The sequence below is a fragment of the Ursus arctos genome, unplaced genomic scaffold (assembly GCF_023065955.2).
Source record: "Ursus arctos isolate Adak ecotype North America unplaced genomic scaffold, UrsArc2.0 scaffold_3, whole genome shotgun sequence".
NCBI classification, from domain to species: domain Eukaryota; kingdom Metazoa; phylum Chordata; class Mammalia; order Carnivora; family Ursidae; genus Ursus; species Ursus arctos.
This window is the reverse complement of record NW_026622985.1, coordinates 55,445,731-55,470,023: the sequence shown is the minus strand read 5'-3', so window position 1 is coordinate 55,470,023 and position 24,293 is coordinate 55,445,731. Positions and strand designations below refer to the sequence as shown.

General features: G+C 46.6%; 1 pseudogene; it reads right to left on the bottom strand.

The window, feature by feature from the left end:
• Positions 1 to 330: 330 nt before the first annotated feature.
• On the bottom strand, positions 331 to 13,990 carry LOC113262118 (60S ribosomal protein L7a-like; annotated as a pseudogene).
• Positions 13,991 to 24,293: the final 10,303 nt, after the last annotated feature.

Here is a 24,293-nt window from a genome sequence, read left to right as displayed (position 1 = left end):
GCCTGGGTTATGGCGGTGGGGGGGCTGATCCCTGCTTCCTCTGCGCTCTCCACGGAGGCCTACCCCACATAGGCTGCCACTTTGGCCTTCCTGGAGCACAGCTCCGTGCCGGGGCCCCGACCTCACGCTGCGAGGGCGGCGGGCCTTTGCGCTGTCCATTCTTCCACTGCCCTGGCCAGCCAGGTCCCACCATCCCTCCCTGACCAAATCCCCATCTGCCCAAGGGCCGTGCCCCAGGCCCCACCTCACCCACCCCTGCTTTGGATCTCCTCTGATGGTCACCTACCCCTTTCCAGGTGCGCCCCTGATCTGCCCCTGCAGGATCCCTCCTCATTCTCCCGCCGGGTGGGGACTCATCCTCCTCTCAGCAACGGTGACACTCCCCCTGTTGTTTCCGTGGCTTTCTTTTCTTTTTAATCTAAAGATGCCATTCCTTTCATGCTGGGTCAGAAGTCCCTTGACCACCGGTGGGGACTTGAAAACCTCACAGCGAGAATGGCAGCGTAGAAAATCAGAAGACACTTCTGTCAGAATTCGCATTCTGGTGGACTTAATGGCTGTGGTCTGTGTGGTCTTGAACGAGTCGCTTGTCTGCCCCACCGCACTTTTGCATCTGTAAAAGAAGAAAATGGCAAGACAGGCTTGGTGGTGGACGTCCTGTCTTAACATCTGCCGTGCTTCGCCAACTCCCGAGCACCTCTCGAGCCTTCAGCTGCTGCTCTGGTGGTTACCGTAGGTGCTCAGTAAGTGCCGAGCCCCCCTGCTGCTCTGGTGGTCACCGTAGGTGCTCAGTAAGTGCCGAGCCCCCCTGCTGCTCTGGTGGTCACCGTAGGTGCTCAGTAAATGCCGAGCCCCCCTGCTGCCCTGGTGGTTACCGTTGGTGCTCAGTAAGTGCCGAGCCCCCTGCTGCTCTGGTGGTTACCGTAGGTGCTCAGTAAGTGCCGAGCCCCCTGCTGCCCTGGTGGTTACCGTTGGTGCTCAGTAAGTGCCAAGCCCCCCTGCTGCCCTGGTGGTTACCGTAGGTGCTCAGTAAGTGCCAAGCCCCCTGCTGCTCTGGTGGTTACCGTAGGTGCTCAGTAAGTGCCGAGCCCCCCTGCTGCCCTGGTGGTTACCGTAGGTGCTCAGTAAGCGCCGAGTCCCAGGGCAGCGGCGGGACAGGGATGCCAGAGGCTCCAGTCTCAGCCAACCGCATTAACCTGCTCATTCATCGAGGCTTTTCTAAGAGCTCTAACAGGCCAGAGAATTGCTGGGTTTGAGTTTCATGTCCTCCGCCTAACCAGGTCGCCTTCTGGAGGAGGTGCTAATGAGCAGTGAAATGACCAAAAGGTGGGCTGAAAGGGAGGAGGAGGAAGCAGCCGGGAGCTCTGCGAGATCGTCAGCCCTTGACTAGGAGCTCTGCGAGATCGTCAGCCCTTGACTAAGTGAGGCCTCCAGCACTCAGCCCCACATGGCACCGGGAGGAGAGTAAGGGCGCGGAACCCAGTGCGGCAGCACTGGTTCTGGACAAGCTCTGGAAAGAAGCCCAAATAGGCGTCTCTCTGGACGGAAGCTTCCAGCCCCCAGCCTCCACCAGGGCCATCCTGGTGTTGGAATAGCTGCTCTTTCTCCTCTCGGGCAGGTTCTATTTTTACCGATCCCCTTCTTGGCAGACACACGAAGCCACACAATGTTCCTGGCAAGTGCCAGCCTCAGGGTGCCATCAGCCACAGAGGAACGAGCCTTCGGTTCCATGGCGAGGGGCCAGAGCAGGCAGACCAGGACTGGCAGGTTCCCAGACACCAGGGACGCCAATGAGCTGGCTGGGAGCGTGGGGAGGAGCGGAAGCAGACGCTGTCTCATGGGAGCACCCTCACCCCCACCCCCCCATGGGCCGAGGGGTACAGGACCAGGCCGGCGGCCCCAGCGTACACTAGCTGTGGTGTGCCAACACCCTCAGCCCAGGGCCGAGCGCTCAGCTCTTCTCCACTCTGCTGCACGAGAGAACCACGCGGGGAGTGCTTAAGAAAAATGCTTCAGCCCAGATGCCATGGCCAGGGTTTGCTATGGAGCTGGTGCGGGGTGGGCCGGCCAAGTCTGTGATAGCGTCCCCGGTGGTTCTAGTGCAGCCTGGCTGGAGCCCCGCGAACAAATGAGCGGCTAGGACGCTGCGTGATGGAAAGCAGAACGCAGGCCTCTGGGCCCAGCAGGCGGGGTGGGAGCCTCCCGCCACCGATTTGTGGCTGGTCTCGCCCGCATCCTCCCAGATCCTCTGTTTCTGTGACTGGCAAAGGAGAGGCATCGCTGCTGCCGCCCTCCGAAAGTTGGAAAGTTCTCATATGGCTCACCGAGGGAGTGTGCAGGCAGCACCCAGCACTTGGTAATGTATTCTTTTTCTGTGTGTTTGCAGCCCTGCCGTCTATAAATCACATGGTTTGTTTTTTTAAATTTTTGATTTGTTTGAAGTCAAGATATTTATAGTTCAAAAATTTTAAGAAAAACTTTGAGATTTTTTTTATGTTTACCGAAGGGGCGTGGGTTCGCTCTCAGAAAAACACATAGACAAGTTTGGTGATGAGCTTTCAGATTGGGAAAAATGTGTATCTGGAGGTTGACACATGTTCAGGCTTGAATTTGTTGTCTGCTCACAGGAGCCCTTGACCTTGAAGCATGTACAATTCTTTAATTTGTGCTTAGAATATGTCATTGTCTGAGTTACCCAGAAGGGGTGAAATTCACCCGAAAGGCACAGTAGCTTACTGAAAATCCCAGGACCTTTGGGGTTCTGGTGGCCGAGTGTGAGTCCTGGCTGTGAGGCAGAACTGATTTCTGAGGGAGCCAGATGCCCGGAGGCCATGGTGCTCAAGTGTTAGCCTCGTTGTTCTCACCTGGAGGGTTTGTTAAATCAGATCACTGGGTCCCACCCCTAAATTTCCAATGGGAAGGATCTGGCTTGAGGCCAAGAGTTTGCATTTCTAACTCATCCTCCGGTGATGGTCAGGGTGCTGGTCTGGTGACCACCCTGTAGGCCCGCTGCTGGCCCATGAATTGGGGAGGAAATGCAGGGACTCGGCAAGCTCACTTGGGGGCAGGTGCAGAGTCTGTGCCCCAGGGCAAGGGGCAGTCCCGACATGTAGTCAACTGTTGTAGAGTGTGGGTAGGCCCCAGGTGTGGTCCCCATCCCTATCTCCGAGCCTTCCTGGGAATTAGATAACCTAGTCCTCAACTAAGAGCTCATTTTTATCACTGTCTTATAACGTGTCATGGAGGGGCTCCTTTACCTAAAGTGATCCTCACAGGAGCCCCATGAGACCGATGCTGCTAGTGGCATCACCACGTCTGTTCTACAGATGAGAAAGCTAAGGCTCAGAGAAGTCCTGTAACTTGCCCAGTGTCATTCAACCTGGAAGTGGTGAAGCCAGAATCTGAACCCAGGATATCAAGAACTGGGAAGGGTCTGGGGTTTTCCTCTACTTGCAGTCTAACAAATGAGCCTTCTACGGTTTCATGGATGCTGGCCACAGACACGATACTCCTGGGTCAGAGACCAAGGACGCTTTGTTGCTTATAGAATAGCAGTAGCCAGAGCACCAACATTTTCTCGTACCAGTCTCCGGAACCTTAGTTCCCGCAGGGCAACATGAAGAGAGCCAGCTGACACTCTTACATGTAGTGGGTTGAGTTACAGGAAAGGAGCCCTAAGATGAGGGGACCTGAATCTTCTACAGTGGCCAGAGAGTGTGCCTGAGCTCGTCTATGGAAGGAGCCACGCTATCTTCTGAGCTGTACAGAATCCTTAGAAAGATAGTATGGCACAGTGTTGCTCAGCTCCTTGCTTTGCTGGACGTGTAGAAACACAAAGGAACGTGGAGAATTGTGTCCTAACAGGTCTGTGCTTGTAATACTCTACACTAGGGACAGTCAACTACAGCCCATTGGCCTGCAGCCTATTTTTCTACTGCCAGTGAGCTAAGAATGATGTTTACATTTTAAAGGGCTGTGAGCGCGTGCACACACACACACACACAGAAGAATGAGCAACAGGAACTTCATATGGCCCGCAAAGCCCTACTATCTGGTCGTTTACCTAGGCCTACCCTGTCCTATCACTAATGCTTCTATAGCCCTGGCTAGACTAATGCCAAGGAGTAGATGAACGTAACTTATTCTAACATTTTTGTAAACATTAGGTTTTCTACGGCTAATGTGTTGCAGGTTGGATTCTCAAGGAAGCAGACTCCGAGATGAGTTTAATGTGTAGAATATTCATTAAGGGATGCCTTTGGTATTGACGCCTGTGGAAGATGGGGAGGGGAGCCTAGTGGACAGAGGGAGAAGCCAAGCTGTGATTCAGGCCCAGCAAGACTCAGTCCATTCCAAAAGGGAGCTCTGGACCCAGAATATGCCCTCAGAGTGTTCCCATGTTGGGCTGAGATTTCCAGACCTTTATACTCCTGCATCAATTGGTTACTGGATACTGGCCACCTGGGAAAGGGCCAGACCTTGGGTGAGGTGGCTCTCTGGAGCCGAGGCAATCCCAGGGAGGAAGAGACAGTGTGGTCTGTACTAAGGCAAAACTGAAAGTTGTCTGCCCAACGCTCCCAACAGCTGGGACAACAGACCTTTTGTTGAAGGGGCATCTGGGAGGTACATTACTATGTCCATGACTAGTACAAACATTTTAGGGCCATGACAGTGGCATCTACTAGGTTATAAACTTCTTAGGTAGGAGTGATTTTTAAAAATCTCTTTACCCCCTTGGGGCACCTGGGTGGTTCAGTCAGTTAAGAGTCTGCCTTCAGCTCAGGTCATGATCCCAGGGTCCTGGGATTGAGCCCCGAGTCAGGCTCCCTGCTCAATGGGGAGACTGCTTCTCCTTTTCCCTCCGCGTCTCCCTCCAGCTTGTGCTTTCTCTTGCTCTGCTGTCTCTCAAATAAATAAAATCTTTTAAACAAAAAATCTCTTTATGCCCTGAAGTACTTAGCATAGGGTCCTGCAAGTAGTAAGTATCTAGTGGGTATATAGTCAATGAGAGGATTAATGGATGGATGGATGATGGATGGATGGGATGAATAAGTTATGTAAGTTTAAGCACAGGACCTTGTCTTCTAGTTTTTTGGCCTTCTTTTCATGGTTCTTTCCTGTTCTCCTTTCTCTCCCCCAACCCAATCCATTTTAACTCTAAAAATCACCCAGTGATAGAATACTAAGGGTAGTGATGTTCAAAAATACGTGCACAATGAATGAAAAATGAATCAGTTACAGAACAGAATTTTAAATCTAACTTAAGATTCTGAACATTCCGGTGTATCTTCTTATAATTTTATTTTTCATTAAACTCTTCTAAAGCCTCTACTTAAAAAAATTTTAAATCTTTATTGGAAACTGATTCTTACTTGTAAGAAAAAAGAAAATAAGGTATATAGGGATGCCTGGCTGGCTCAGTCAGTAGAGTGTGTGACTCTTGATCTTGGGGTTGTGAGTTCAACCCCCACGTTGGGCATAGGGATTACTTGAAAAAAATGTAAAAAAATCCAAAAAACAAGTGTATAAGTAAAAAACTTAAGTCCTCCCTTAATAATTTTATTAACAACATGTTGTATGTCCTTTTAGATTTTTAAATGTATATATATCATCTAGTTATATGTAAATGTGTTGTTTATTTGTCTAAAATGGTATCATAAACATAGATTATTTTTTCCTAAAACATATGACCGACATCTTGAGGTTACTATATTAATAAAGACTGCTGGCATTTCAGAAAATGCCCTAGATATATCCTATAACCTCAGCCCCAAGAATTCATTAAAGGTGATATAAACTGAATTCAGTTTCTAAAGTTCATTCTCCCAGATCCTTTACTTTCGATCCCCTGGGTTTAGAAGATGAGTTAGGCTGGAGAAAGAGCTATGAAGAACTTCCCTGAGGGAGAGAGGGTAGTAATGTTGTTAAAATCCTGCGTGAGCCAAGGTGGGGGGATGGTGCATTCATGAACACTTGGCGTCTGGCAGGTCTTCCTCTCCTAGAAGGATGAGGGAGGAGGGTGATAGGACTAGAATGGAGCCCTCTCTGCCAGACTTACAAACCCCCACTCCTCTAAAGTTCTGTGGCACTTATCAGCCCCTCGGGGACCCAAATGTCGCTAGCTCATGCAGGCTTTATGGGGCACAGAAAGCCATTGCTTCTGCAACTTCTCTAAGAAGCCAGAGCCCAAGAAGCTCCGTGCCCTGAGGAGCAGGACCCTGAGGTGCATGACCCCGCTGTGGTCACCTCCTGCCAGCATTCACTTCTGTTCGTCAGGGGCCCTGCAGACGGAAGCAGTGCTCCAGAACGCCACCTCATCCTCACCCCTTCCAAAGGCTGTTCTTAAAATCAGCTCAAACGGGAAAATAGTAACTGTGATAGACTTGACCTTTGAAAAAGAAACCTTAGATCCTCTTTCTGGTAGCTGGGAAGTGCAGCACTAGCAACAGCACCGTGTAAGTCACTGACAGAAGAGGGGCTGGTAGCTGCAACTCTCACCAATACAAATGAGAGGCAAAGGCAAATTACAATATTATCCTGTGGACGCTTCAGCTTTATTTCCCGGGGATTTACTGTGTGGAATTGCAGACTGTGTTTTCCTTCAGCCCCAGTGCATTAGAATTGGAACAAGAGGATGTGGCTCCCTGCAGGCTCTCAGCCCTTGCCCAGAATTAGACGTCAGGGAGGAAGAGACAGTGTGGTCTCTTCCATCAGGACTCCGTCTCACCTGGGGCCTTGGTTTGCCAGGCAATATCACAGATCAGGTTCTGACAAGTAAAGTAGAAAATCACAAAAGAAAGAATCCTTGAACATTTATCTACCACTAAATCCATCCCAGGCAGAAGAAATTTTCTGCAATTTTTGTTGGTAGTTGTTTTGAGATTCAAGGAAACAAAGAACAACCAATTCGGTAATAATGATAAGAAGCAGACAGTGAGCAATTATCCGATAACGGGATAAAAATATAGAGGAGGGGCGCCTGGGTGGCGCAGTCCTTAAGCGTTTGCCTTCGGCTCGGTGCGATCCCAGCGTTCTGGGATCGAGCCCCACATCAGGCTCCTCTGCTAGGAGCCTGCTTCTTCCTCTCCCACTCCCCCTGCTTGTGTTGAATAGAAAATTAGTGAATTCGGGGCACCTGGGTGGCTCAGTCATTTAAGTGTGTGCCTTCACCTTAGGTCATGATCTCAGCATCCTGGGATGGAGTCCCATGTTGGGCTCCCTGCTCAGTGGGGAGTCTATTCACTTTCTCCCTCTGCTCCTCCCTACTGCTCAATCTCTCTCCCTCTCTCTCTCTCTCTCTCTCAAATATAGATAAAATCTTTTTTAAAAAAAATTGTGAACTCAATTGCACTTATAGGTATTTATCCAAAGGATTCAAATATAGTGATTCAAAGGGGCACATACACCCCAATGTTTATAGCAGCAATATCCACAATAGCCAAAATATGGAAAAAGCCCCAGATTTCCATTGACAGATGAATGGATAAACAAGATGTGGTGTATATATACACAATGGAATATTACTCAGCCATCAAAAAGAATGAAATCTTGCCATTTGCAACGATGTGGATGGAACTAGAGAGTATTATGTTAAGTGAAAATAAGTCAGAGAGGGGCACCTGGGTGGCTCAGACGTTCAGCGTCTGCCTTCAGCTCAGGGCATGATCCTGGCATTCTGGGATCGAGCCCCACATCAGGCTCCTCTGCTGAGAGCCTGCTTCTTCCTCTCCCACCCCCCTGCTTGTGTTCCCTCTCTCGCTGGCTGTCTCTGTCAAATAAATAAATAAAATCTTAAAAAAAAAGAAAGAAAGAAAGAAAGAAAGAAAGAAAGAAAGAAAGAAAGAAAGAAAGAAAGAAAAGAAAGAAAGAAAGAGAAAGACACCGTATGATTTCACTCAAGTGTGGAATTTAAGAAACAGAACAGATGAACATAGGGTAAGGGAAGGAAAAATACAGTAAGATAAAAACAGGGAGGCAAACCATAAGAGACTCTTTTTTTAAAAGATTTTATTTATTTATTATTTGAGAGAGAGCATAAGGGGGGGCAGGGAGAGGGAGAAGCAGAAACAGACTTCCTGCTGAGTAGGGAGCCCAACTTGGAGCTCAATCCCAGGACCCCAGGATCATGAACTGAGCTGAAGACAGATGCTTAATGGACTAAGCCACCCAGTTAAGAGACTCTTAACTATAGGGAACAAACAGGATTGCTAGTGCAGAGGTGGGTGGGGGATGGGGTAATTGGGTGATGGACATTAAGGAGGGCACTTGATGTAATGAGCACTGGTGTTATATGCAACTGATGAATCACTAAATTCTACCCCTGAATTGAATAATACACTCTATGTTAACTAACTTGAATTTAAATAAAAAAATTAGTGAACTGATAGGTCACAAAAAAAAAATTTGGTATGATATTTTGAATGATGAAATAAAAAACAAACCAGAAGAATAAGAGACAGATATTCTGTGAGAAGGTCTAACAAAATGCATAATTAGAATCCTGAAAGTCGAGGAAAGAAACTGGGCAGAAGCAGGATTAAAGGGATAGTAGCTGGGAATTTGAAAAAACTGATGAAAGATATGAAGCCACAGATTCAAGAATCACTACAAACTCCAAGCAGGACTAATCAAAACAAAACAAAACCCAGACCTAGGCACATTAGAGTAAAACTATTCAAAACATTTTCAAAAAATTGATCAATGTATATACATATGTGTGTGTGTGTGTGTGTGTGTGTGTGTGTACATATATATATATATAACCACTGCCAACTTAGAATCCTGTTCTCAGTGAAAATATCCTGAGATAAAATGAAGGTGAAATAAAAACTTGTCAGCCAAAAATTGATGGATACATCACCTGCGGACACGTACTAAAGGAAATACTAAAGAGCGTTCTTTACAGAGAAGGAAAATGATCACAGATGGAAATAAGAGATGAAGAAAGGAACAAAGAAGAGTGGAAATAAGAGATAAGAGCAAGGGAAGTGTAAATATATAGGGAACATAAATATCGATTATGATAATGCTTTGTGGAATTTATAATACGTATAGAATTAAAATGCATGGCAACAATGTCGCTTAAGTTCAGGAGGGGGGAGGAGGGGTAGATTAATGTACTAAGGTTTTAGTATTATCAAAAGAGAGCAAAAATTCAAAGCAACGTTAGCTTTGATAAAGATGTGTATTGCAGTCTGTAGGGTAACAACTATAGGAATAGTAAGAGTGCACCTGTGATACATGTGTGTATCACCCCCACGTGTGCACACGCACACACACACAGAAAAGGGAGCATCCATCAAAATGTTTTTTTTAATTAATGATTTTTTATTATATTATGTTAGTCACCATACAGTATATCCCCGGTTTCCGATGTAAAGCTCGATGATTCATTAGTTGCGTATAACACCCAGTGCACCATGCAATACATGCCCTCCTTAATACCCATCACCGGTTTATCCCATTCCCCCACCCCCCTCCCCTCTGAAGCCCTCAGTTTGTTTCTCATAGTCCATAGTCTCTCATGTTTCATTCCCCCTTCTGATTACCCCCCCTTTCTTTATCCCTTTCTTCCCCTACCGATCTTCCTAGTTTTTATGTTCCATAGATGAGAGAAATCATATGATAGTTGTCTTTCTCTGCTTGACTTATTTCACTTAGCATTATTTCCTCCAGTGCCGTCCATGTTGCAGCAAATGTTGAGAATTCGTTCTTTCTGATAGCTGAGTAATATTCCATTGTATATATGGACCGCAACTTCTTAATCCAGTCATCTGTTGAAGGGCATCTCGGCTCCTTCCACGATTTAGCTATTGTGGACATTGCTGCTAGGAACATTGGGGTGCATATGGCCCTTCTCTTCACTACGTCTGTATCTTTGGGGTAAATACCCAGTAGTGCAATGGCTGGATCATAGGGTAGCTCAATTTTTAACTTTTTAAGGGACCTCCACACTGTTTTCCAGAGTGGCTGTATCAACTTGCATTCCCACCAACAATGTAGGAGGGATCCCCTTTCTCCACATCCTCTCCAACAATTGTTTCTTGCCTTGTCTATTTTTGCCATTCTAACTGGCATAAGGTGGTATCTCAATGTGGTTTTGATTTGAATTTCCCTGATGGCTAATGATTTTGAACATTTTTTCATGTGTCTGTTAGCCATTTGTATGTCTTCATTGGAAAAGTGTCTGTTCATATCTTCTGCCCATTTTTTGATTTGTTTATTTATTTCTCGTGTATCGAGTTTGAGAAGTTCTTTGTAGATCTTGGATACCAGTCCTTTATCTGTAGTGTCATTTGCAAATATATTCTCCCATTCCGTGGGCTGCCTCTTAGTTTTGCATCCATCAAAATGTTAACTGTGGTTGCATGTGGATGAAAACAATCTGGTAAATTTTTACTTTCCTTTACTTATCTGTATTTTTAAAATTTTTCATCTAACATTTAGAGAAGAGAGCATCAAGGAAGCTCTGCCTTCGAATTTTATGACTTGTCTATTTCCTTTTCCAGCACTTTTGAACTACAGCTAGATGATTAAAAATAACTTTGCCATTACTTTGAAGCCCATTTTTAAAAAACTGAACAATCTACCCTGAATAGCTTTCCCTGTCATTAAATATTATTGTATAGTATTTGTAACGGCTATAGAGCAGTCTGTTGTATAACTGCTCTATAATTTATTTTCCTATTGTTGGACATTTGGATGGTTTCCAATTTTTAGAAGTAATAAATACCTCTAATAAGCATTCCTTCATACATTATTTTTTTCCTGAAGATATATTCCTAGAGGTATAATTGGTGGGTTAAAGAGCTGACAAAATATTAAGTTTTTTTATTCATATTACCCCATTGCCTTCCATTAAGGCTGTATCTAGTTGCTCTTACCCTGCAGACCAGCGCAAGAGTATGTGGGATATATAAAAATAGTTTTAACAGCGTGCACGCACTCCGTGTCTGTGACAGCTTGGCGCTTGCTGTCCGTGCTGCTGTGGTCACACCTGGAGAATTAGACCCAAGGGTGCAGGACTGTGTGGAATTCACAGAAAAGAAGCAGTCTTATGAGTTCGTGTTAGGGAAAGCTCCATGGAGGAGGTGAGGCTTGAGGGAGGCCACAAAAACAGATAATTGACTGGTTCAGAGGTCAAGGAAACAGCTGATGTGAGGCAGAGACAGACTGGCCCCAGCAGAAGGTGTCTCAGAGTTGGGGGGTGGGGGTGGAGGAGGAGGTGCTACCTGCCGCCGATGGAGCAGGAGCAAACTGGTGCTGGGCTGGCTGCCAACGGAGCAGCCAACCCCTGCTGGGCTGGGTAGACCGGGTAGCAGCATCCAGGCTCCGGAGCGGGCGAAGGCTTGATGAAGGAGACACGTTGGTGTCCTCATTTGACCCCACACTTGGTGATTCCTCAGAAATGGACAGAAATTGAGGTTTTTCTCCTTTTCATTATATTAAGGAGAAAAAAAAACCCAACTCTGCCAATTTGCTAGATATTCTTGGAAGGATAATAAAGATGAAACTTTCTTCCTCTCTCAGCAGAACGGAATTAGACTCACCTTGTTAGATTGTGCTGCTACCAATTAAAGAGAGAAAAGAAACTCCGAGGAAACATTCTCCACTTTCCAGCTGCTCTGATTTAATCCGTGTAAATTCCCCGAGGACCTTAAACTAAATCGACCACCAAATATTGAAAAATAAAAACAAACTGTTAAAGGGATTGCAAGGCAGGCCTTTCCTTTGGTTTAGGAAAGGGGGGGAGTGGAGATGTTGGATGGGAACCCCTTAACAGGTGAGGAAGAAGGACGTTTAGGGCACCTTTCTTTCTCTCCAGGGATTTCAAAGCAAAGATTTGTAAAGACTCTAGGAACACCCAGCCAGCACTGGCTCTTGTGAAAGCAGGTAGGGGCCTCATTAGAGACCCGTGCAAGCAGCCGGTCTCCCTGCCCAGCAAGGTGCAGTGCGGCCTGAGTGCAGCCGTTGGCCCGGGCTGGGGACGCTCTGTCCCGTGCGCTGGGGACCCAGGGACCGGGAGGAGGGGCGCATCCCAAGCCGGTGTGGACGCCAGGTGACTGCTGCCAGGGCAGACCCACCCCCCACCCCAGGAGCAGGCTAGTTAGCCCGTTACCCAAACACACAGCCACAGTCTGCCCGGAAGAAGCCGCTTCGCCCTGGGGCAGGTCACCTGCGAGCGCAGTGTCTCTGGCAGTGGGGGAGCGAGGAAAAGGTGCCATCGTGGGACAGTGGTGCCCTCTCCCTGCCTGCGCCAGGGTACCGCCTGCGGCCTGCGGATTGTGTCCCTGATCTCTGCCCCCCTGTGGAGTTTGTCACTGAATTCAAAAGCAGGACTTTGGGGGTCAAGAAATAGAATCTTGGATTTTTGATTACTGAGTTCCTGTTGTTCTTTATACTAATGAAACGACCTGAGGTTTATGAGTGACGGAGTCACACTACCCAGGTGACTTGAGGTGATTTGCCTTTTCTCTTCAAACCTGTCTCCTCTGTAAAATGGGGCAAGAATAGAGGACACCTCAGAGGATACTGTATTAGGTGACACGGTGCCCTTTACCGTGTGGCGGGGGCCTGGCACGCAGAAAGTGCTGGCAAATTAGGTCTCATTCACACTCCTGGGTCCAGGAGAACTGTTGCCTGGATGGACCTCAGTGGTAGTCAGGGGTCAAGTAAAAATTACAAGCTTCTTATTAAAAGGAGAAAAAATGTTTCTTTTTTAAAAAAAATCAAGGCAGATGTGTTCCTTCTGGGCAAATATGCCATATCTGAGTCTAAGCATGAAGTGGGGAAAGAGGTAAGACAGGCAGGCAGTCATGGGTAGGCCTCCCAGGCCATGTGAGTATCATCCAGATGAAACCGGGCCCCAAAGAAATCTGAGGTGCTGGATTTTCTTAACTATTTAGTGCCCTGCTCCACTCAGGTCTTTGTTTCCCTGATTTTCTCTGGCTCAAACATGTGTACTTTTGTGGTAATCTTGACCTGTATGGGCAGCTGGAAAATAATTAGGTGGCACTGAGTTGGAATACATTTGGTATTTTCCTCTCTCAGTCTAACTTACTTCACTTAGCATAATACCCTCTAGGCCCATCCATGTTGTCACAAGTGGCAAGAGCTCATGCTTTTTTATGGCTGAGTAATATTCCAGTGTGTGTCTATATACCAATCTTCCTTATCCAGTCATCTATCCATGGACGCTTGGGGTGCTTCCGTATCTTGGCTAATGGAAATAAACATAGGGGTGCATGTATCTTTTTGAATTAGTGTTTTCATTTTCTTTGGGTAAATACCCCACAGTAGAACTACTGAATCGTATGCTATCTCTACTTTTAACTTTTTGAGGAACCGCCATACTGTTTTGCACAATTTATAGTCCCACCAACAGTGCACAAGGGTTTTTTTCCCTCCAAATCCTTGCCAACACTTGTTGCCTGGCCTTCCCCTTGATAATGCAGTGGGGAACCCCCATCTCATGACACGGGGCAGACAGGAAGGCAGCCAGCTTGGTGGGACCCACATCATGGGCAGTCGCTACCAGCTGAGCCTTCTTGTTTCCCACCCACATGGTTACAGTGTTAACCCCAGCTCAAAGGACAGTCAGCCTCTTCGTGGGGACATCCCCTTTGTCTGCAGCTTTCTTCTCAGCCCAGGCCAACAATCTACTTCTCTTGCTTTGTCTCCGGTCTGTACTTGTGGGCCGGTGTAAGCAGCTGAGTAGCTGTCTGGCCGTCCAGGGCCTGGGCGAACTGGTTGATCACAGGAGGCACTTTGAGACGTTTATGGAGAAGAGCCCTTTGCCGCTGCAGCTGGATGTCGTGGGGCTATTTGACAAAGCGGGTGAGGTCCCCTCTGGGCTGGAGGTCCTGTCTGATGCCAAAATTCTTGGGCCTTTTCTCAAACAGGGGATTGACGACCTTCTTGGCCTCCTGCTTCTTCATGGCAGCAGGAGCCAGGCCACCTTCTTCCCCTTCGCCTTCTTTCCTTTCGGCATCTTGGATGCTGGGGGAGAGAGTCTGTATGTCTTTTGAAAAATGTCTATTCATGTGCTCTGCCCATTTTTAATTTTTTTTCTCTTTTGGTGTCGAGTTGTATGACTTCTTTATGTATTTTGGATATTAACCCCTTCCTGGATCTATCATTTGCAAATATCTTCTCCCACTCAGCGGGTTGCCTTGTCCTTTTGTTGATGGTTTCCTTTGCTGTGCAAAACTTTTCAGTTTGATGTAGTTCCATTAGTTAATTTTTGCTTTTGTTTCTAAGATGTCTTAAATCTCGACATCTTCTTCTTGCTCCCAGAGACTAAAACTCAGATATTGCTTTTACAGTTTGCTCTAGGAATAGTCATTTCAAACTGAGCCTTTTATTTCCTTGGAAGACTCGGTTTCCCCCTGCTGTGCTCTGCAAAATTCTGGCTTTGCCAGCAGAAGGCCTCTGTCTCTCCAAACGGAGCGTGCGTGTCACCATCCTCTCAGGGAGACCCAACATTTTTCTGCACACCATGGCAAGAGAAGGGTTGTTGGAAAACTCCTTTTGGTGAAGTACCTTCTTCTTCGTAACGGGGGTGCACTCGCCCTCACCTTCACTTTGCCCAGATGGAGCAATGCTGTGCAAAGCTAGTACTTAGCTCCCTCATGAAGTGTCTCTAGGTGTTACTGTCTGATCTCTTCATGGCAGATGACATTTTCAGAGATGGACGCAGTGATGTCTCTCACCGCCCATGCTCTTCCGCAATGTGACCTTGACACTCTTCCCACTGAGAAGTAGGATTTGGGTCCCCCTCTCCCCCCATTGGATCTTGGTGAGCTCATGATTGGTTCTCTCGGTAGAGGGACAAGCAGACTCCCCTTTGCGACAGATGCAAGGTGATTCCTGAAACAGGGTCAGGCCAGGTAGCTTCAGCCTAGTTTTCTTGGAATGCCCCTCTTGGGACCCCTCCTCTCAGGACCTTGCCACCGGGCTGTGAGAAGCACAAGCCGGGAAGGGTGGTCCAGCCCCCAGTTCCAGCTGAGCCGCCCTTCCGTTTACCCCAGCTCGGCACCCAACGTCCACCTGGGAAGCGGAACCTCCAATTGCAGGGATTCCTATCGGCCAGATCTCCCCAGCCGTGGCCCCAGACATATAGAACAGAGAAGACCCTCCTCCACTGTGCCCTTTCTAATGAGTGATTTCTGGAATCCGTGAGCATAATAAACAGTTGTTTTAAAGCACTACATTTGGGGTGGTTTGTTATACAGAGTAACCAGACAGAGCATGCGCACACGTCATATCCAGCGCTGCGCGGTCACGCGGTGACGGGACTCGGGGCTTCATTCACAAATGCACAGTCCCCGAGAATCGAAATTTAAACAACAGCCCCTCTCCACCTCTGTTTTAAAAGGAGAGGAAACAATGCAAGTTCAGGTTTTTCTCTGAACATCGATTCAGTGATTTGAGAACAAGCATGAATATTTAAAAGAAAAAAGATACTGTAAACATTAAATATACTGCTCAGATCTCAGCGCTGCTTTTGTAACGTAGAGTCGCGAGTTTTCTTCCATTCGCTGCAGGTGCCTCCGATCCGTGCAGCCATCCGGCCCTGCTCGAGAGAAGTAGGACACCCGCGCCTTCTCTTCCCGGCCTGCTCAGACTCAGGGTCAGGTGGAACCGTATGGAACCACCATCTTGTAGGTCATAAATGGTGACGTCCCAGCAACGTCACGTGGTTCAACCTAATGTGAACATCCACCTCCTCAAATAAGTACCACTGAGTCGTATTCTTCAAAGAAGATTTTACTTATTTATATGAGAGAGAGTACCAGTAGGAGGGGCAGAGGGAGAGGGACAAGCAGACTCCCCGCTGAGTGCAGAGCCTGACAGGGGGCTCGATCCCAGCACCCTGAGATCAGGACCCGAGCCAAAGTTCAATGCGTAACCAACTGAGCCACCCAGGCGCTCCCTGAATTGTATTCTTAAGTCTCAACCTCAATGGGATTTGCTCCCAGCTTTCCTTTCCTATCCCACTCCACCTAAATTGGATTATTCCCTATCACAGCACCTTGTCCTTTCCTCCACAGCACTTATCACAATTTGTAATTGCGTATGTGTTTATTATCTAATGTCTGATACTCTAACTAGACTTCTATAAACTCCGTGAGCCCGTGCGTGCACTGTCCATCACTGTATCCCCGCCCCTGGCACGAGGCCTGGCACGTCATGCTCACTCAATAAACGTCAGCCAAATTAATGTCCATACAGTGTGGCTCTTTTCATAAGCAGACAATGTTTTTCTTCTGTTGCCAGAGTGCCCTGTACACAGTGGACCTTCTCATTGTTTCTGGATCCAGTGTAAGCTTCTAGAGAAATGACTGGTTCCTAATCCCAACTGCCCCTTAGAAACGCCTGGGAAACTTTTACAAAATGTGGAGGGGTCTTCCTCACATCAATCAAAGCAAGGTCTCCAAGGAATGGAGGCCAGGCAGGGTTGAGAAACACTGCTCCAGAGGGCAGAGACCCCATCTGCAGAGGTCGCCACAACAAGTTTTGTGAAATCGTGCTCTCTTGCTGTTGCCTTAGTGGGAGAGTTTCAAGCCACGATCAGGTAATTTTCTTCTCGGTCCCAGGAGGCTTCTTTGGACACATCAGGGGTTGCCGCCAACAGTAAGCTTTTGAGAACTGATCAAACTTATTTACAAGTAACTTTTTCGGTGGCTGCACGAAGGGGTGGCCTATTCATAGACTCAAATACTGCCCCCAGATCAGCCCCAAAGAAGCAGGAAATATAAATTAGAAGAGTGTGCTTCAAGGCAGACTCTCCAACCTCTCCTGACAGTCCTCCCATGCTCAGACCCTTCCTGCGGAGAAATTCTCTAGCCATTATTTAACCTTTCCTTTCTTATCTTTCTAGCTCTTGGGATCTACCATAGGTCACAATTTAAGGGGAATCCACACACCCGTCCACTTAACCTTCTTTCTATCCATCCACCTCTTTGTCCGTTTGAACACAATACCCGCTATGTAGCCTTTCTACACACCCAGGAGCACGTCTTACCTATTATAGGGCGCACCAAACTGCATGAGACATAGTCCTGCCGCCCAGTGAGCGCATGGAACCAGAAACTGACGCTAGGTATGTGTTATTTTGACAACTTGTAAGAGGTGTCATTGGGACACAGTGAGGAGAAGGATTCCTTATCGGGAGGAGAAATAAAGGAAGGCTTCCCAATGGTGGCATAGCCTGGACACTGCTAAGTAGGGGTCCGCCTGGTTGGATTTCTCCAACGCCTGGGCCTAAGCAGAACCTAACCCGTAGAATAGATGCAACAGCCTTGGACGTGATCAGAAGGAGGCAGGTAGTAGGTAGGTTTTTGTTAAGCCTTTACTCTGAACGTGGCATCGGACCACAGGGGACCCCCTCTTCGTTTCCTAGGTACAGAACACGTGGTGCATTTGTTACCCACGTTCACACACAACTACTTGCATTTTCATAAACTTTATTGATTCCACCGTGTTCTTTACAGCTACTGATTTTATAGACTCTTCTCATCAAACTGCAAGTCGATTATTTCGCTTTGTACATATCGTAGTCCTTGGATTGCTTACTTTAATGGCAAGAGCGTTTTCGCACACTTGGCCAGTGACACTGCTGACATAGCACGCTTTATCTCACTTTACTGCATTGTTCTTATTAATTCTTCCACAGCCAGCTAAGCTGTTTCTCTTGGGAATTGCCTGGGAGGCAGAAAGTCTTATTTCTGTCCACTTTGGTATTCCTAGGGATGAGCAGAATTTTGAATTGGTTTCACTTTCCAGTAAATACAAGCTGCCTCGTCCGACTCAGGGTCGCCTTGCTTATCTACTCCTGCATAACAAAGCCACCGAAATTCAGTGGCTTAAAATAATCACCACCATGCATTGTATTTCAGTGTTGTGGGTCGACTGGGCTCCTCTGGATGGTTCTTCTGCTCCATGCGGTGTGTGATGGGGCTGCAGGCATCTGGGGGCGCCACTGGGAGGGCACCTCGAAGTGGGCTCCCCGACGTGGCTGGCACCCGCTGCTGACTGGATGCTCGCTGGGGCTATTGACCAGAGGACCTTAGTTCTCCGCCGTTGGGGTTTTCCACATGCTTGAGCTCCTCAGAGCTCCATCTGGATTCCAAGAAGGAGCATTTCTAGCACACCAGAGCAGAAACTACAGATCTCCAAAGGCTCAGCCTTGGGTGTCACAGCGTCACTTTTGTCATCCTAGTGGAGGAAGAAAGTCACAGGGCCAGCCCAGACTCAAGGCGAAAGGCTGGAGACTCCCGCGGTTGGGGACAGGCGTGGCAAAGCATTTGCAGCGCTCTCTAACTCACTACAGCGGTTTTCCCCTGCAGACAGCAATTCACCCCTGTGGACACAGCGTACCGCACAATGGACCTCTGACATCACAGTTGTCTCACAAATGTACGAGTCCACTGTGTTTCTTAGAACTCAACTCGAAGGCCAGCACCACCCGCTCCCTTTTAAAAATATATATCTCACTACCATGGAGAGTAATTAGGCTCAGGAACTGCGCTTCTGTTTGCGCTTCTAGCTCACCGCTATTGATGATCATTGGTAAATGAAAGCATGCTTGCATTTCGTTTTTTCATTTATATTCTGTCATAATGGCATTTTTTGGTTGACTCTGTATCTTTTATGACCTCTAATCAAAAAAAGAGCTCTAATCAAAGCAGGTTTAAATAGGTTTAAATAGGTTTTCTTTGAGGGGGGGCCTGGGTGGCTCAGTCGTTGAGCGCTGCCTTCGGCTCAGGGCGTGATCCCGGCGTTATGGGATCGAGCCCCACATCAGGCTCCTCCGCTATGAGCCTGCTTCTTCCTCTCCCACTCCCCCTGCTTGTGTTCCCTCTCTCGCTGGCTGTCTCTCTCTGTCAAATAAATAAATAAAATCTTTAAAAAATAAATAATAAATAAATAGGTTCTCTTTGAGAACAAAGGCGTAAACATAAGTTGCCAGTTGTTTTGCTCTGATGTAGGGATGAACTCTTAGCTATATCATTTGTCCAAGACGATATTTTTTCTAAATATTGCCAAATTGGTCTGGCATTTTGTGTAAATTCACCTATGCATTAGCTCACCCATTCATACATCACCTTTTGGACTTTTCCACTTGGATTACCCACTCTGGCACTATTGATACAAAGATGAATGAGACAGAGCCCCTGCCTGCCATGGCCTCCCAGTCGGAGGAACTGAAATCACACACCTTTGTACGTAACGCGCTGAACACTGGTGAGGGCAATGCTGGTATAAAGCCAGGGGTGAGGGAACACGGGCCAAAGGGCAGTCAGTCCTGCCTCGGAGAGTCAGGGAAGGCTTTGCGGAGTATTTACGGGAGAACGGCAGGTGCCACGGGAGGGGGCCACAGAAGGGCTGCGAGAGGTGGGTTTGGGCAGATTGGGAAGAGCATTGGATGCCGCGTTTGGCTGCCTTCCTATAAGCGCTGGTGGGAGGGCATAGGTTTCACATAAGCAAGCGACACCATCTTGAAGGACAACACTTTCGGCAGTGTGGTGTGGGAATTGGAGGAGAGGGTTTTAGAAAACATCTTACAGAAAAAGCACACAGATGCAAGAAAGGGAGGTACATTTGAAAAACCCGCAAATAGGTCAGCATTGCTAGAGGAGTGGAGGTGGCCCAGGAAAGCTAGTGGCGGCCCACGGGCCCATTCCAGGTGGTGCCAGGCACCCTCACGTTGGGTCCCCGGTCCTCTGTGGTCTGGGCAGACAACTAAGGCCGCCAGGGTGTGTCTCTGGAGCCCGCTGTTTCTCCTGCCCGTGGCACTGTGACCTGGTTGGACCACCTTCTCAGGCCACCAGTCCTTCCTGGCTCTTCACACTCCCTGCATCGTGCGGCTCCCCAGCTGTGCCCTGCCACTCCGCTCCGCGACATATCCACTCTGATCCTTGTCTTGTTGGGCTAGAGGGTCTTGGAGCCCCTGGCTGCTGTAACTCTTGGCTCCTAATGGGAGAAAAAACAGAATGAAGATTTCAAAGTCTTTATCATCTATAAAGTTATGTGCAAACAGTATTATTGCCATCACTGTGAGGTCTAGAATTCTGCAAGTCCTTGGTGGTAAGGAGCCTGTGTGTTTTTAATTTCCTCTAAGGCACTTGGCACAGTCTTTAGTGTTATATATGTCCTCAGTAAGTAATAATGTGTAATGACTAGCAATAACGTATGGTTTATTTAATATCTCTCTTTACCCCTTCTGAGCACTGGGGTAATTTTTCTTCCAAGCCTTGGGGTCTGTGGACAATTTTAAAAGGTGCACCAAGGGGCACCCGGGAGGCTGAGTTGGTTGAGCACTGACTCTTGATGTTGGCTCAGGTCATGATCTCAGGGTTGTGGGATTGCTGCTTGTCCTTCTCCCTCCCTCTCCCCCCATGCCTCTCCCTCCCCCTCCCAAATAAATAAATAAAATCTTTTTAAAAATTGTGCACCAAAGTTCAAGAGTTCTTTGTTGATCCTTTCCTTTCCGTTTTGAAATTTTAATACAATAGCTACAGGCCGCTAAAGCCCATATATCATGAGAGTGTAGGAACAAAAATAAAGATGAGAAATTAATGGGACCATGAGACACCACTCACACCCATGAGAGGGGCTATAATAAAAAGGCGGGTAATAACAAGTGTTGGGGAGGTTGTGGAAAGATTGGAAACTGCGTACATTGCTAATGGAAATGTAAAATGGTGCTTTTGAAAACAGTTTGGCAGGTCGTCAAAACGTTTGACATAGAGTTATCCCATGACCCGGAAATTGTTCTCCTAGATGAGTATCCAAGAGAATTGAAAACTTATGTTCGCATTAAAACTTGTACATAAATGTTCACTGCGGTGTTAATGATAATGACCACAAAGGGGGAAACGATCCAAATGTCCATCAACTGATGGACGGATAAAGCAAATGTGGTCGCTCGGGCAACGGGATGTTATTCTGCCACCCAGAGGAGCGAAGTGCCAATGTATGCCGCAGCGTAGGTGAGCCTCGGAAGCGTTATGCTGCATCAGAAAAGACAGTCACAGAAGACCACGTACCGTATGATTTTGTTTATGTGAAACGTTCAGAACAGGCAAATCCGTAGAGACAGAAGGTGGAATAGTGTTTGCCTAGGACTGTGTGTCAGGTGGGGAGGGGGAAGGGGGTGACCGCTAAGGGGTATGGGTTTTATTGGGAGGTGATGAAACATTCTAAAATTGATTGATGATTGTGGAACTCCGTAAATATACTGAAAACCATTGAACTTTACATTTTAAGGGGGTGAATTGTATGGCACGTGAATTATATCTCAATAAAGTTCTCTTAAAAAAGAAAACATTGCAAAGAGAGATTTATAAGCATTTCAACTTCTGTTGTTGTCCATCTGTCTTCTAGCTCTGATCAGCCCTTCGGGATGGGCTTCTCAGCTCCAGGCCTGAAGTTGTGAGCCCGGCTACAATCCTCTCCCTGTCCCTGCAAGGGGCTACACACATAGTTTGCATTCACCTCTTAGCTAATCTTCCTTTCCCAGAATCCTCCGTGAACCATTCCTTGCTTCTGCTGCTTTAGCCTTGGTCCCTCAGGCTTTATAAATCACACCCTCCATTCTGCCCTCTCTTTAAAGCGATCTCAGATACTTTGTATAAAGGATGAGGCAGTGCATAAAAATAACTAGTATTGTACCGATTTGTCTCATCCCGTGGTTTGGGGGATACATATTTGTAAAGTTCTAGCAAATGTGAGAAGCCACAGAAAATTGCCTCTCGTCCAAATGGAAGAGCTAGATTTTTTTCTTTTGTTTTATTGATCCGTGAGGTAGGTGCAACGATATTTTACTTCATAGTTTTTCCGCAGGAGTGACAGCCCCTCAGCCTGCCGAAACTGCCAGGCCAGTTAAATGAGCCAGCCAGGCTACCGCAGGCCAGAGGCAGCCATAAAGAAGCAGACTCTGGATTCATGGGCCAGCCAGCTGCTTCCCCCAACTGCAAATGCAGCTTGAAGTATACGACTTGCTAAGGGAGCACTTTGTTACAGACAAGTTGAAAGAGTCTGTTTGACAGTTGAAGTCAGACCATTTTGATTTTTACATAAAGATAGTTAAACATTGTCTTGACAGGTTTATTCTAATTTGGTAAAGGCCATAATTTTATGGGACGGTAACTGTTTCCTTGCAGTCATGATTCCTGCTGTTACTCTTACATTTTCTTCTAATTGGCAGATTGATGGGCTCCCAAGAATTTGCTCAAAAACCATTTGCAGAAAGAAGAAAGACAAATCAGAGGGGCTTACTTTTTCCCCTGAAATACTACTTCTAATAATGTTGGGAAGGGGGCTATTTTACACACAATTTACAAATTATTTCTGGCATATTAATGGATTTTTGCCTATTTAAATTTTATTTGTATGAAATGTGCTTAGTTTAAAAGTCAAATACTACTACAAGACCTCTAAAGAAAAACAGCAATCCTTTCCCACCCAACCCCTCCCCCAATTCCTACTTCCATGAGATTCCAGGAAATTGCTTTCATCTCTTTAGCGGTTCCTCCTGTTATTTCCTGCACATTTCTAAATAAAAATATTATACTGCTATTTCTTCATTTTTCAGGTCTAGATATTGCTCATTAACTTTCCGCTTGGAAGATCAGAATTCAGCTCTCTCAGATTTCTCCACCTTAATCATCATTGGAATTTTTTCTTCTCTGTTGGATCCTCTAATTTTTAAAAAATATTTATTTATTTATTTGAGAAAGAGAGAGAGAGTGCGTGCACGTGCACAAGCAGGGAGAGGTGCTGAGGGAGAGTCTTCAAGCAGACTCCCCACTGAGCGTGGACCTCAACGCAGGGCTCGATCCCACGACCCATGACCCAAACCAGAAGTCGGATGCTCAACCGACTGTGCCCCCAGGCGCCCTGCGTGCTCTCATTTTTGCGTGTTTGTTGTTACGGTTGTTGTTAATCTCATGTCTTGCTCTTTCTTAACTCCCTTGTTTTGGTGGAGCCTATTTCTGAAAAGTAATACCTGGAAGACACATTTTGAGATCTTATCTTTCCCCTTCATATTTGATTGAAAACTTAGCTGGGTACGAGATTCAAGTTTGTTTCCAGAAAAAAATTATTTTCCCTTAGGACCTCAAGACATTAGTCTACTGTCTTCTAGCTTCCGGTACTACTGCTGTGTCTGATACCATTTTGGTTCTGCATGTGACTTGTTCTTGCCTCTCTCTCTGTCTGTCTCTCTCTCTCTCTCTCTGAGTTTTTATTCTTTATCCCTAGAACTCTACAATATCATGACCTGCTTTGCTGGGAATAATTTTCATTCATTGTGCTGGGCCTTCATTGAATCCATTCAAACTGGAAACTCACATCCTTCAGGAAAATTTTCTTGTATAATTTTTTGGATAATTCCCTGGCCTGTTTTATCTGGCCTATCTTTCAGAAATGAGAATTCCTGAATTAATTCTCCACTTTCTCTTCTCTACATTTTTGCCTATTTATTCTGTTTTTTGGAAGAGTTCACCAATTACCTGCCAGTTCTATTACATTTAAAATTTCCATTATTATATACTTAAGGTCCCAGGGTTTTGTATTGTCCACTGGCTATTCCCCTTTTCCAGCATCTTACTATTTTTCTTTCTCTCTGAGGCTAGCAGGCAATGTTCCCTGAGGATTTGTCCTGCTCCCTGCTTCACCGCTGTGTCCCCCACCGCACATCATGGAACAGACAACTCCGACTGCAGCTCTAGCACGGCTGGAGCCAAATTAACAGAAGGAAATTGCTATAGAAATTTTCATCTTTTTGTCTCTGGAGACACGGTACATCCACAGCATCTCTTCCTAATATATTGGACTTTGCTCTCTCCTTTAATCGAGGGGCAATCAGTTGATGGATCTGCTTCTAAACTTCAAAAGAAAAAAAAAAAGAACAACTTTGAGACTTTCTTATTCTCACAGTGTCAACTGTTCCCTCAGTGTGAACCTACATTGCTTCAGTCTGTATTTCCAAACTGTCTCATGCACAAGACCTGGTTCGGTATCAACGACTGCCTGTCAGACATTTCCTCTGGAAGATTCTGACATACTTTAAATGCAACATGTGTGCCCCAAACTAATTTCAAACCAATTTTCCACAAAATTAACTCTGCCCCCAGCAGCATTTCCCTCTCTCAGTCTCTCAGGCTTAAAACTCGGGAACCACCTATTGGCCGTTCTTGCCTGTAATCCCCAATAGCCATCAACACTCAGCTGATGCTTACTCAGAATTCCTCAGATTCACACTTCTCTCTCCATTCATTATCATC